At 36.2% G+C, this 12,564-nt stretch overlaps 1 protein-coding gene across 4 annotated transcripts in view; it reads left to right on the top strand.

Annotated features, from left to right (window-relative positions):
• The window catches only part of LOC121482849 (G-protein coupled receptor-associated sorting protein 2), a 139,563-nt gene that overhangs the window by 47,927 nt on the left and 79,072 nt on the right, over positions 1–12,564 (top strand). Inside the window, exons 4-5 of one of the 4 annotated variants that reach the window (XM_041740820.1) lie at positions 816–1,046; positions 1,124–1,281. The exons of the other annotated variants lie outside the window; for them this stretch is intronic. The gene's annotated coding sequence lies outside the window, so the exon portion shown is untranslated. The remainder of the gene's footprint in view (positions 1–815; positions 1,047–1,123; positions 1,282–12,564) is intronic. 4 annotated transcript variants of the gene reach the window in all.

The raw sequence follows: 12,564 nt of genomic DNA on the forward strand, positions 1-12,564 counted from the left end.
TGGAGCCTGCTTCTCCCACTGCCTGTGTTTCTGCCTCTCTCTTTCTCTCTCTCTGTGTGTCTCTCATGAGTAAGTAAATAAAATCTTTTTAAAAAATGATATAAAACATACCAAAAGAATAAATAAGCATAAGAAACTACAATTTCAAAATCACTGGCTTGCCAAATAAAAATACATAAGTTAAAGGGAGTAAGTTATAAAATTTCAAGAGTTCCTGAATTCATACTACAGGTTTTTCAGATTCAAAAGGTAATATATATTCAGACAGTTAGTGAAAGTCAGGCATACAATTGTTTTGGGTGGGAGATAGGGAGTGTTGGGGAGTCCAGGTTAAGGGGAAATATATAAAATTTTATTATTTTCAGGAAAATAGCCAGACATGGTGATCCTGTTACTTTTTGTGTGAGAATTCAAAGTGTTTTTTTTTTTTTTTTCCTACCCGATTCTGGTATGCAGTGTCTACGGAAGTAGGGCAAAGTGGCAGTTTTGCCCACCTTCACAAACCACAAGCATTAACAGGGGTCTTCCTGGTAGTGGACATTGGAGTTTGAATGTTTTGCTTACCAATATTTTTCAAGACATTCTGCGTGTATGTGTGTGTGTGTGCCTGTGTGTGTGTTAATGTGTCACCCGAGTATCATACAGAATAATAAAAATCCGTTCATCTCCAAACTCCTCACCGAGTATTCCTCACCATCCCTGTGCTCCTAACAGAGCCCAGGTCTAGCATTAGGGCTGGCAGCTCTGGCTCTAGCATTAGGGCTGGCAGCTCTGGCTCCAAATCCAGTCTGCCTTCAGCTCTCTATCTTCACCAGGGACCGGAGCTTCAGATTCTTCGAGCAAGCATCTCAACCTCAGGGGCAGAGGGGTCCGCCATTCGTGCTGCAGGGCTGTGGCAGACAAGCTGACTGACCGTTCGGTCACGTGAGGCTGGTGGTGGGTCACGTGGCCACGCTCTCACTTGGGCAAGCACAGGCGTGTGCAGCGCGGACAAGGCAGGAAGGACATACACTTGACGAGTGACAGACTACAATCTGAGAGGAGCGGTAGGATGTTGTGGTGGGTGGGTGGGTGTCCCTGGGTGTCCCTCCATGCTGCACTAACTTGGAAACGAATTTCTCAGGCGACCAGAATTACAGCGTTTGTTGGTAGAGGGCACAGCCCGTCAGCCTATTGCCAGCGTCTTCGCCGGGTTCAGTCTTTCGCCCAGGAGCTCAAGAGGCAGGAAGTCATCTTGTGCGAGGCGGACGTGGAGAGAAGCAGCGGTTGCTGTTGGAGGAGGTGGGTGCGAGGCCGGGTAAATGGCATCCGTGGCAGGTGGTGGCTGAGACTATTAGGTGTGGGGGCCGGAAGTGCCTGGGACCCTCCTGCTCTCTGCTGTCTCCTGCCCTCTGAACACCCCTCCCCCACACCCAGCCTCCCTGCCCAGCTCTGTGTGACTCTCTTTCTATTGTGGGTGAGGGAGGTGGACACACGGAGGGAGGTGGCTTCAGAGGAGCCCAGAGAGAGGAAATGGTGAAGTGACCATTTCTGAACCCTAGTGGCATTTTCTCTGAAAAAGCAGGGATGGGAACTGATGGAATCTGTGGCCTACATTACCACTCTCATCCTCTCACTTATTTGGCACGCACTGTTTGCTGTATATCTTTCAAGTGCTGGGGATGGCCAAGCTCAATATTGGGGGTGAGTTAGGGTTGAGGGATGAGAGGGAAACAAGACTAACTTTTACTTCAAGGCTCCAGCTGCCTGGAGATGCAAGAGAGGAATTAACCTCAATCCAGTTGCTGTAGGGGAAGTGAGAGACAACACACTTAAAAGGTAGGAAACTAGATGCTTTGGGCCCTTCACATAGGATTTCTCAATTGGTAGAACAACAAGCTTTTCAACTCCAAAGAGGAACCCTGGATCTCATCCCAGGCAGCAGCATTCTGTGCATCTTCCCTAGATAAGAGGTTCTGAAAGGACCTAGTCCCATTATACTCCAGACAGTTTCCTCCCATATAAGGATACATGGGTCACGGCTCTATCTGTTCCCTCTCATTTCAGTCCTGAGCTTTAAGGGAAGGTTTTCTTTGGAACCATCTACAGAAACCGATTTATGGATGGTCTCACAACTTCCCTTCTGCAGACCTTAGGTCTTTTCCTTGTTTTTGTTTTCTGGCCAAAGCTTTAGACTTGGTGATTTATAGCTATCCTTTGTGGCACTGCCTTATATGTGATGATCCCTTTTGGTCAGAGCCCAGCACTGTGAAACAGCCACAGGATACCAAAGTGTTTTTCAGGAAAATATAGTTAGGAAAAATAAATTTTACTAATACCATTAATCTATTTATTTGCACATTTTACAGACTTGAAACCAATTGATACATGGATACCTTTCTCATTTTTTACAGCGGAATAACACTCCCTTGTGTCAGTACCATAATTTGTTTAATCACTCTATATGTGGACATTTGTTCCAATATTTTTCTGTTGTAATTAATGCTAGAAGGCTAACCTTATGCAAATGTATTTTTATATGGTTAGAGGTCTGTCTTCAGGGTAGATTCCTAGAAGTGGGGATGTAGATCAAATGACCAGCAATGTATGAGAGTGCCTGTTTTGCTACAACCTTGTCAAGCAACTTCTTAGTATCCTTTTGATATTTGTAGAATATCTAGTGATGTTACCTCTTTCATTCCTAATGTTAGTAATTGGGTCTTCCCTTTTGTTTTCTTTGTGGCTAATAATTTATAGTTAATATATTACCAGAATATATTACCACCAAGGGCCAACCTTCGCAAGCCAATATTTCAAAGGCTAGTAAATTCAGGTCTGTTATGTTAACTCTACACATTTGGTGAATGATGTTAGAATAATTACCTAGTCATTTGAGAAAACAAAGTTAAACCCCAATACACATGAGCAAGGTCCAGGAAAATTAGGTATCTTAAATATTTTTAAATGCATGGAAAGAAAAAGAGAAACACTCATTTATCTAGAATGAATTTGGGCTTGTGTTAAGTAGAGGGAAATGGAGATGGATCCTTTTCACATAATATGAGTATCATTTATTAAATAATTTGCCCCTACCCCAACGATTTCTAATGTCGTCTTTGTAGTGTGTGGAATTGGTTTCATACATGTTTCTGAGGTAAATGTTCTCTGGTGTTAGAATATACAGGATTGCTTATTGCAGTTTATAGTAAGCATAGTGGATTATCTGAAATGTTATATCCACAGTTCACATATGTGATCAGACTCTTCAGTTAATTTTATCATTTTATCTTATCTTTAACATAATAGAGTTATATTGCTTGGAGTTGAGAAGTACCAAAATTCTCATATAACTCTTTGAAACTCTTGGAATTTCAAAAGGAAAGTATTGGCCAAAGCAAAGACTATGTTTCTGTGTTGCCAAAGCCAGCTCGTTGTCTTTCATGAAGACTTTCATGATGGTCCTCATTACCTAGATGACTTTTTTAAGGAATCCACAATATCTGGACCTCAACCATACCAGCTCAGAAGCCGAATTTCCTTGTACAAGAAATTAGCATCCATTTATAGAGGATGAGCTCATAATTAACAAAATCTCAAGGCTTATATAGAATCCAGAGTATCAGTTTACTAATTTGTACAGGGAAATAGCAACATCAAAGGAGATGAAATAATATTATCCATTGGATTCTCTCGCTGTATGTACACCTATAGGAAATTAAAATAAAAATCAGGTCAATTAAATTGAATTTAAAAGTAAATACTTTTCATATAAATTTAAATGTGTAAAAGTTTGTTATAAAGTTGAAAGATAAGATTACTTTTAATTTAAATTTTTCAAAAATTTTTCCACCTTTATTGAGATATAATTGACAAAAATCATTGTACAAGTTTAAAGTGTACAATGTGATTTTTCAATATACATATATGTTGTGAAATGATTCTTCTTTGTTCTTCTATCAAATAGGTTAGGTAACATCACTTCCTATAGTTATCTTTGTGTGTGTATGTGTTTGTGTATATGCAGAAAGAATATTTAAGATTTATGAACTTAGCAAATTTCAGTTTATAATATGGTATGGTTAACTACAGCCATCAGGCTGTACATTAGATATCTGGGACTCATCGTATAACTGCAAGTTTCTACCCTCTGAACTATATCTCCCCATTTTCCCCACCTACCTGGCAACCACCTATTTTCTGTTTCTATGAGTTTGACTTAATAGATTCCACATATAAGTGAGAACATATAGTATTTGTCTTTCTCTGACATATTTCACTTAGCATAATGCCCTGAAGGTCCATCCATGTTGTCTCAAATGGCAGGATTTCCTTCTTTCTCATGGCTGAATAATATCCCATTTTATATGTATTACATTTCCTTTATTCATTTTTCTGTCAGTGCATAATTAGGTAGTTTCCATGTCTTGGCTATTGTGAACAATACAACAAAGGAACATGGGGGTGCAAATATCTTTTTGAGATAGTGATCTCATTTCTTAGAATATTTTACCAGAAGTTGGGTTGTTGGGTTGTATGGTAATTCTATTTTTAATTTTTTGAAAAGCCTCCAACACAGTTTTCCGTAGTGGCTGTTGCAATTTACATTCCCACCAACAGTGCAGAAGAGTTCCCTTTTCTTCACATTCTTCTCAACACTTGTTACCTTTTGCTTTTTGATAATAGCCATTCTAACAGGTGTGAGAGATCTCATTGTAGTTTTGATTTGCATTTCCCTGATGATTAGTGATGTTGAGCATCTTTTCAAGGACCTATTAGCCATTTGTTTGTTTACATCTTCTGAGGGAAACAGTCTATTCAGGTCCTTTGCCCATTTTAAAATCAGATGATGATGAGGGTGATGACTATTCGGTTTTATGATTTCCTTATATATTTTTTATGTATAATTCCATTGGAATTTGATAGGGATTACATTTTTTAAAGATTTTATTTACTTATTAGAGACACACACAGAGAGAGAGAGAGAGAGAGACAGGCACAGACACAGGCAGAGGGAGAAGCAGGCTCCATGCAGGGAGCCTGATGTAGGACTCGATCCCGGGTCTCCAAGATTACACCCTGGGCTGAAGGCGGCGCTAAACCACTGAGCCACTCAGGTTGCCTAATAGGGATTGCATTTAATCTACAGATCACTTTGGGTAGTATTGACATTTTAACATACTAATTATTCTGATCAATGAACACAGAACACTTTTCTATTTGTTTCTTCAATTTCTCTTGTCAATATCTTCCAGTTTTCAATGTACAGATCTTTCACCTCCTTAAATTTATCCCTAAATATTTTATTGTTATTGATGCTATTGTAATTTGGGATTGTTTTCTGTATTTATTTTCAGATACTTTGTTGTTAGTGTATAGAAACACAACTGATTTTTCAGTGTTGATTGTATATCCTGAAACTTTACTGAATTTGTTCCAGCGGTTTTTGGTTGAGTCTTCAGGATATTTTTATTTTTATTTTTTCTAAGGAGGTTCCATGGTGGGGCGTGAACTCAAAACCCTGAGATCAATACCTGAGCTGTGATCAAGAGTTGGATGTTTAACTAATTGGGCCACCCAGGCATCCCAGTATTTTTTAAATATAAGGTTACTTTATGTGCAAGCACAGATAATTGTACTTATTCTTTTATAATTTAGATGCATTTTCTTTCTTTTTTAATTGACACATAGTGTTAACATTAGTTTCAGGTATACAACATAATGATTCAACATCTCTATACGTTATGCTATGCTCATAAGTACAGCTACCATTTGTCAACATACAATCCTAATACAATACCATTGACCGTATTACCCATCTTGTACATTTTATTCTTCTGACTTATTCATTCCATAACTGGAAACCTGTACCTTGCATTCCCCTTTGCCCATTTTTCCCCTCTGGCAACCATCAGTTTGTATTTATGGGTTTGTTTCTGCGTTTTGTTTGTTAATTCATACATTTTTAGGTTCCATATATAAGCGAAGTCATATGGTATTAGTCTTTCTCTAACTTATATACTTAGCAAAATAACCTGTAGGTTCATCAATGTTGTTGCCAATGTCAAGATCTCATTTTTTATGGCTGAGCAGTATTCCATAGTATGTGTATGTGTGTATATATATATATTAATATATATACATATATATAACATAATTAATATATTAATATGTATATTACATTTTCTTTATCCATTCATCTATTGATGGATACTTGGGTTGCTTCCATATCTTGGCTATTGTAAATAATGCTGCAATAAACATAGGGGTGCATATGTCTTTTCAAGTTAGTGTTTTTATTTTCTTTGGGGGAAATGCCTAGTAGTGGAATACTAGATCATATGGTAATTCTATTTTTATTTTATTTTTTTAAAGATTAATTAATTAATTAATTTATTTATTTATTCATGAGAGACGCAGAGAAAGAGGCAGAGATACAGGCAGAGGGAGAAGCAGGCTTCTTGCAGGGAGCCTGATGCAGGATTTGACCCCAGGACCCTGGGATCACGCCCTGAGCCGAAGGCAGATGCTCAACTCCTGAGCCACCCAGGTGTCCCAGCAATTCTATTTTTAATTTCTTGAGGAACTGTTTTCCACAGTGGTTGCACCAATTTATATCCCACCAACTACGAACAAGAGTTCCTTTTTCTTCATATCCTCACCAGCATTTGTTATTTCTTACCTTTTTGAGTCTCATCATTTTGGCAGGTGTAAAGTGATAGCTCATTGTAGTTTTGATTTGCTTTTCTCTCATGATTAGTGATGATAAGCATCTTTTCATGTGTCTGTTTGGCATATGCATGTCTTCTTTGGAAAAATTTGTATTCAGATCCTCTGCTCATATTTTAGTTGGTATTTTGGTGTTAAAAATTTTTTAAATTTGGATTTGTTAAGGCTTGTTTGTTGTATAAGTTCTTTATATATTTTGCATATTAACACCTTATTGGATAAAACATTTGCAAATATCTTCTCCCATTCAGTAGGTTGTGTTTTCGTTTTGTTAATGATTTCCTTCACTGTGCAAAAGCTTTTTATTTTGGTAGTCCCAATAGTTTATTTTTACTTTTTTTTTTCCTTGTTTGAGGAGGCATTCTTGAAAAATGCTGGTAAAGCCAATATCAAAGAAATTACTGCCTCTGTTTTCTTTTAGGAGTTTTATGTTTTCAATCTCACATTTAGGTATTTATTTTGAGTTTATTTTTGTAAATGGTATAAAAAAGCCCAGTTTCTTTCTCTCTCTCTCTCTCTCTCTCTCTCTCTCTCTCTCTCTTTTTGCATGTAGCTTCTCAGTTTTCCTCGTTTATTAAGGAGTCTTGCCTTTTGTTGTTGTTATCGATTAATTGACCATATAAACATTAGTTTATTTCTGGGCTATTGTGTTCCATTGATTTGTGTGTCTATTTTTGTACCAGTACCGTACTATTTTGATTACTACAGGTTTGTAGTTTATATTGAAATCTGTGATTGTAATACCTCCAGTTTTGTTCCTCATTCTTAAGATTGCTTTGGCTCTTTGGAGCCTTAAGTAGTTCCATACAAATTTTAGTATTATTTGTTCTAGTTCTGTGAAAAATGCAGTTGGTATTTTAATAGGGATTGCATTGTATCTGTACATTGCTTTGGTAATATAGACATTTAAAGAATATTAATTCTTCCAATCCATGAGCATGAAATAGTTTTCCATTTGTTTGTCATCTTTAATTTCTTTCATCAGTATTTTATTGTTTTCAGAATACAGCTCTTTCATCTTCCTGGTTATGCTTATTCCTAGGGGTTTTTTTTGGTGCAATTGTAGACAGAATTATTTTCTTAATTTCTCTTTCTGCTACTTTGTTATTAGTGTTTTAAAATGCTTTAGAATTTTCTATGTATAGTATCGTCATCTGCAAATAGTGACAGTTTTACTTCTTCACCAATTTAGAGACCTTTTATTTATTTTTCTTCTCTGCTCGCTGTGGCTAGTATTTTCAGTACTATGTTGAATTATAGTGGTGAGGGTGCACATCCTTGTCTTGTTACCTGGTATTAGAGGAAAAGCCTTCAGTTTTTCACTACTAAGTATGATGTTAGCTGTGGATCTGGAATATGTGGTTTTTATTATGTTGAGGTATGTTCCTTCCCTCTAAAATGAAGGGTTTTTTTTTTTATCATGAATGGGTTTGAATTTTGTGAAATGCTTTTCCTGCATCCATTGGGATGATCATATGATTTTAATCCTTTTTAAATATAATGTATCACATTGATTTCTAAATTTTGATCCAACTTGCATCCCCAGAATAAATCGCACTTGGTTGTGTGAATGAGCCTTTTTTTTTTTTTTTTTTTTTTAGAGAGAGAGAGATAGAGCATAGAGCATGAACAGGGTACGGGTGTGGTAGGGAGAGAGAGAGAATTCCAAGCATGATCCATGCCCAGCACAAAGCCTGATGTGCGGCTCGATCTCAAAACCCTGAGATCACGACCTGAGCCAAAATCAAGAATAGGATGCTTAACTAACTGAGCCACTCAGGTGCCCCAGTGAATGATCCTTTTAGTATAATGGTAAATGTAGTTTCCTAATATTTTATTGAGAATTTTTTATGAATGGCTTTTATTTCTTTTTCTTGCCTATTTTCTCTGGTTGGGACTTGCAGTGTTTTTTTGAATAAGACTAGTGAAAGTGGACACCTTTGTCTTGTTCCTGATTCTAGAGGAAAAGCTTTCAGTTTTTCACAATTTTGTATGATGTTAGCTATGTATGAGCTATTTATATATGGCCTTTACTGTACCCAGTTTCTTGAGAGTTTATCATGAAAAGCTGTTGAATTTTTTCAAATCATTTTTTTCTTCATCTACTGAGAGATTATATGGTTTTATCCTTCATTCTGTTACAGTGGTGTATCTCATTATTGATTTGCATATGGTGAACCATCTTTTCACCTCAGGGTTAAGTCCCACTTGATCATGGTGTATGATTTTTTAAATATACTGTTGAATTCAATTTGCTAGTATTTTGTTAAGAATATTTGCATGTATATTCAACAGGGATATTGACCTGTAATTTTATTTTCTTGTAGTGTCCTTCTCTGGCTTTGGTATGAAAGTGTTGCTAGCCTCATAAAATGAGCTTGGGAGTGTTCCCTTCCCCAAGTTTTTGAGGGGTGGCATTAATTCTTCCTTAAACATTTGGTAAATTCACCAGTGAATTCATCTGGTACTGGGCTCTCCTTTGTTGAGAGGTGTTTGTTTACTAATTCAGTCTCCTTAGGCATTATTGGCCTGTTCAGATGTTCTATTTCTTCATGATTCGATCTTGGTAAGTTGTACATTTGTAGAAATTATGCATTTCTCTAAGTCATCGAATTTGTTGGCTTATATTATTCATAGTAATCTATTACGGTCCTTTATATTTCCATGGTATAACTTATAATGTCTCTTTTTTTTTTACTTATGCTGTTATTTATTGAGTCCTTTCTCTTTTTTTTCTTGGTTAGTCTAGCCAAAGGTTTGTCAGTTTTGTTCATCCTTCAAAAGAACCCAATTCTTAGTTTTGTTGATATCTTCTATTGTTTTCCTTTTCTTCATTTCATATAGTGCTTTTGTTTTTTAAAGATTTTATTTATTCATGAGAGACACAGAGAGAGAGAGTCAGAGACATAGGCAGAGGGAGAAGTAGGCTCTGTGGGGAGCCTGATGTGAGTCTTGATCCCAGGACCCCGGGATCACAACCTGAGCCAAAGGCAGATGCTCAACCACTGAACAGCCAAGGTGCCCCTGTTCATTTCATATATTTTTGCTTAATTTTTTTATTATTTACTTCTTTCAGCTAATTTTGGCCTTAGTTTGTTCTTTTTTTAGTTCTGTGAGATAGGTTATTTGAGATCTTTTTTTCTTAAAATAAGCATTTATAGCTATAAACACTACTCTTAGAAATACTTTTGTTGCATCCCATAAGTTTTCGTATGTTGTGCTTCTGTTTTTATTGATGTCAAAGTTTTTTAAATTTCTTTTTTTATTTCTTCCTTGAATCTTGGTTATTTGGGAGTGTGTTTAATGTCCACATGTTTGTGAATTTTCCAATTATCCTTTTGTTATTGATTTCTAGTTTCATGCCATTGTTGTAGAAAAAGATTATTGATATAATTTCAACCATTTGGATTTGTTAATGCTTGCTTTGTAATCTAACATATGATCTATTCTGGAGAATGTTCCATGTCCACTTGTAAAGAGTATGTACTTTACTGCTATTGAATAGAATGTTCTGTATATGTCTGTTATACACATTTTGCTTTACAGTGCTGCTCAGATCTGCTTTTTGCTTACTGACTTTCTGTTTGGATGATGATATATCCATAATTAAGAGTGGGGTATTAATGTCATCTATTATTATTGTGTTGCTTCTCTTTTGAGTTCTGTTACCATTGCTTTATATATTTAGATGTTCCAAGGTTAGATGCACATTTACAGCTGTCACATCTTCTTTTTTAATTGACTACTCTATCGTCATATAATAATTATGTTTGTCTCTTGTGTCCACTTTTAATTTAAAGCTTATTTTTGTCTTGTACAGGTATTATCTGCTGTACAAAAGTTGGAGTTATGTCATTTCACTTGTACAAAAGATCTACATTAGTAAAGTAATAATTTTTTTACAAAAGTGAAATTCCTCCTCAGATTTCTATTAGTGAAAACAGGTTATAATGTTCTTTCATAAAATGGCTAGCACAAAATAGACACATAGAACAGTGGAACAGACTAGAAAACACAGAAATAAACCTGTAATTATATATGCAATCTTTGACAAAGGAGGAAAGAAAACACGATAGGAAAACAACAGTCTCTTTAAATGAAGAGACTGGGAAAAATGGACAGCAATATGGAAAGGAATGAAATTGGACCGCTTTCTTACATTATAAACAAAAATAAACTCAAAATGGATGAAAAACCTAAATGTGAGACAGGAAACCAGTACAATTCTGGAATAGAGCTCAGGCAATAATTTCTCTGACATTGGCTGTAGCAACATTTTTCTAGCTATGTTTCCTGAGGCAAGGGAAATAAAAGTAAAAATAAATTATTGGGACTACATCAAAATAAAAAGCCTCTGTACAGTGAAGGAACCAATCAATAAAACTAAAAGAACAACCTACTGAATAAGAGAAGATATTGGCAAATAACATATTCAATAGAGTTAGTATTCAAAATATATAATGAATGTATACAACTTAATACCTTAAAAAACAAAAAATCCAATTTAAAAAGAGGCAGAAAACATGAACGGACATTTTTCCAAAGAAGATATCCAGATGCCCAACAGACACATGAAAAAATGCTCAACATCACTCATCATCAGAGAAATGCAAATCAAAACTACAGTGAGATAACACCTTAAACCAGTTAGAATGGCTGTAATTAAAAACATAAGAAACAACAGGTTTTGGCAAGGATGTGGAGAAAAAAGAAACCCTCTTGCACTGTTGGTGGGTATGCACACTGGTGCAGCCACTGTGGAAAACAGTATGGAAGTTACCCAAAAAGTTAAAAATAGAACTTCCCTCTAATCCAGTAATTGCACTACTGGGTAATTATCCCAAACATAGAGAAACACTAATTCAAAGTGATAAATGCACCCCTATTTTTATTTTATTTGAAGATTTTATTTATTCCAGAGAGAGAGCAGGGGAGGAACAGAGGGAGAAGGACAAGCAGACTCCAACCTGAGCATGAAGCCAGATGTGGAGCTCCATCTCAGGACCCTGAGATCATGACCTGAGCTGAAACCAAGAGTCAGACACTTAACCAACTGAACCATGCAATCACCCCACACCCCTGTGTTTTATAGCAGCATTATTTACAATAGCCAAAGTATGGAAGTAGCCCAATTCATCAGTATATATATATACATCATTCCATTGTGTGTGTGTGTGTGTGTGTGTGTGTGTGCCAAACCTTAGAGCCACCCAGGCATCCCAGGTGATGGGGATTAAAGAGTACTTATGATGATGGCATTGAGTAATGTATAGAATTGTTAAATCATCATATTGTATACCTGAAACAATATAGCACTGTATGTTAACTACAGGAATTAAAATTGAAAATTATAACAAAGCAAAGTGGGGGTGCCTGGAGGGCAGTTTGTTAGGCATCTGCCTTTGGCTCAGGTCATGATCCTGGGGTCTGGGATTGAGCCCCACATTAGGCTCCCTGCTTATCAGGGAGTCTGCTTCTCTTTCTCCCTCTGCCCCTCCTCCAACTTGTGCTTTTTCTTTCTTTCAAATAAATAGTCTTTTAAAAAAAGCAAAGTAGCATAATAATGCAAACTTTTAGAAAACAGGAGATTCTCTTTGCTTTATGCCATTTCAGCTTACAAAAGGTTTCATAGGAATTCTACTTTCATACCCAGGGGAAACCTATACATATATAGCACCCCTGTTCTTTTTGTTTACCATTTGATTGGAATATCTTTCCATCTACTTCAATGTATGTATGTTCTCAAAGCTAAAATGAGTTGCTCATAGATGGCATATCATTGCATCCTATTGTTTTAATCCATTCATCCACTGTATGTCTTTTGATTGAAAAATTCAATCTATTTATGTTTTTAATATT

This window comes from Vulpes lagopus, chromosome X (genome assembly GCF_018345385.1).
Source record: "Vulpes lagopus strain Blue_001 chromosome X, ASM1834538v1, whole genome shotgun sequence".
Classification (NCBI taxonomy): Eukaryota; Metazoa; Chordata; class Mammalia; order Carnivora; family Canidae; genus Vulpes; species Vulpes lagopus.